We start from the raw sequence: 2,622 nt of genomic DNA on the forward strand, positions 1-2,622 counted from the left end.
TTCCTGTACTCCCTGTCAGCCGAACTCCTGTACTCCCTGTCAGCTGAACTCCGACAGGAGTCCAAGAAGGTGAATCCATACTTCATTAGCTGATAAGGGATCTCCGCACACATCTCTCCTCACTCTATCTTCTTCAGTTTCTTATTCCATTCAGTGCTTGGCTGAGTTCTTTCTCTCTTCATTTGATGCTTAGGGTTCCAGGACTGACATTTGTCTCTGTTTTACTTAGTTTTTTGGGTCTTTGCTGTGGAGGCATGGCATGGGTGCTTGTTGGTTCCACCCCCCTCTCTTATTATTTCTTATGAAAAGAAATCTGTTATTTGTAGATGAAATGTGTCCAGCTAAATATTTTAGCAAATTTTTCTAGCCTTTCTTGCAGCTGGTGAAAGTTTCTGGAAAGCTTTTGCATTCATTATGGGAAGGGGTTTGACACTAGTATTGACCTTTCTTCTCACTCCTTTTATTTTTTTTTTTTTGAATGTGAATATCATGTGGGGAGCTGCAGCAGCCATTTTGCAATCCTGAATTAACAAGCATGAGATAAAGGCTAAGAGAATTACAGAGACTTTTAACTCTGATTTCTATTATTTCTTTTGGAGTAATCGTTTTGTTAAAAAAAAAAAATATCAACTTTATTCTTGATTTTTGCATCCTAGTTAGGTTTTCTGTTATTTTAATATGAAATAATTCCTAATTGATACTAACTTCTATTTTTTTCTGTGTGTCATCGATGAATTCTCCGTCATCACTTCTATATATATCAATCTTTTACTTCCCTTGGCTTCCATTGAATAGATATATAATCATCAACATTTGATAATTAAATGTTTACACTTTTATGCTTTAATCCTGTAAGAAAAATGGGATGGAATTTTGAGGCAGACAAATGTGAATTTAAGTCCTGAAATATTTACATACTAATTATATTTTAGTGGCAACTTATTTAAACTTTCTAGAACTGTATTTCCTTATTTGTAAGTGGTGGTAGTAAGAACACTGATCGCATAGGTTTTTTCAGAGTATTCAGTGAAAAATAAAGTAATGCATGTAAGTGATTAAGCATAATGCATAATGCATGCTGTTCTTGTTGTTAGGTGTTGTCCAGTCAGTTTCTACTCATAGGTACCCTATGCACAACAGAAAGAAACACTGCCCGGTCCTGCGCCATCCTCACCATCGTTGTTATGCTTGAGCCTATTGTTGCGGGCACTGTGCACTGTGTCAATCCGTCTCATTGAGGGTCTTACTCTTTCATTGACCTTCTACTTTACCAAGCATGATGTGCTGCCTCTTTGACGGATCCCGCCTGATAACATGTCCAAAGTATGCGAGATGAAGTCTCGCCATCCTTGTTTCTAAAGGTGCATCCTGGCTGTATTCTTCCAAGACAGATTTGTGCTTCCTTTTGGTAGCACATGGTATATTTAATATTCTTCACCAACACCATAATTCAAAGGCATCAATTCTTCTTTGGTCTTACTTATTCATTGCCCAGCTTTTGCATGCATATGAAGCAATTGAAAACACCATGGCTTGGGTCAGGTGCACCTTAGTCTTCAAGGTGGCATCTTTGTTTTTTAACACTTTAAAGAGGTCAATTGCAGCAGATTTGCTCAGTGCGATGCGCCCTTTGATTTCTTGACTGCTGCTTCCATGGGTGTTGATTGTGGGTCCAAGTAAAATTGAGTCCTTGATAACTTCAGCCTTTTCTCTGTTCATCATGTTGTTGCTTATTGGTCCAGTTGTGAGGATTTTTGTTTTCTTTATGCTGAGGTGTGACCCATACTGAAAGCTGTAGTCTTTGATCTTCATCAGTAAGTGCATCAAGTTTTCTTGACTTTCAGCAAGAAAGGTTATGTCATAGCTGACTAATAAGCATTATTTACTCTTAATTATCAATAGTTCATAATATCCCATGGCTTGGTGACCACACCTTAGGATCTCTATGGTCAGCACAACAAATACAAATACTAAGGCCACATGATTTATGGAAACAGAACACCTAGCTTTGAACCATAAAATAATCATATTCCAAAAGTGACCCTTGTGTTAGTTGTTACCTTTCTAAATCCTAGTTTCTTATATTAATTTGTCAAAATCCAAAGAATCATACATCACAAAGAATGAACTTCAGTGTATGAAAAAAAGAAGAAAGAGGGGGTGAGAGAAATCAGCCAGGATGTCACAGGATAGAGCATAGATTATGAAAAATAAATCTAAAAAAAAAAAAGAAAAAAACTTTTTTTTTTTTTTTGGTGTTTTGCAAATGTAAGAAATAACCTCACTCAAGGGAGGAGGAGTAGGAAAGGGGGCTGACCTAAGTAACTTTGGAAATGAGTGGAGAATGTAAGACAAAAGGCAGAGGAAAAAGTACTTAAGCACTGGGCTTTAGTTGGTAAACTTTTCTTTTTTTAATGAGGGTACAGGTTAATCACTCTCAACTGCTTAATATGTATACTGGTTTGAAACAATTAGTAAATCACTGATGGATAGTGGGAGCCACTTGTGAATGGAATAAAAACAGTAGCCCTCTTGAGCATTGGAACTGATATATTATCCTAGTATTTTATCTCTGTCAGTCAATTGTATTTAATTAGACTACTCTTAGCTGTAGAGAGAGAA

This window comes from Elephas maximus, chromosome X (genome assembly GCF_024166365.1).
Source record: "Elephas maximus indicus isolate mEleMax1 chromosome X, mEleMax1 primary haplotype, whole genome shotgun sequence".
Taxonomy (NCBI): Eukaryota; Metazoa; Chordata; class Mammalia; order Proboscidea; family Elephantidae; genus Elephas; species Elephas maximus.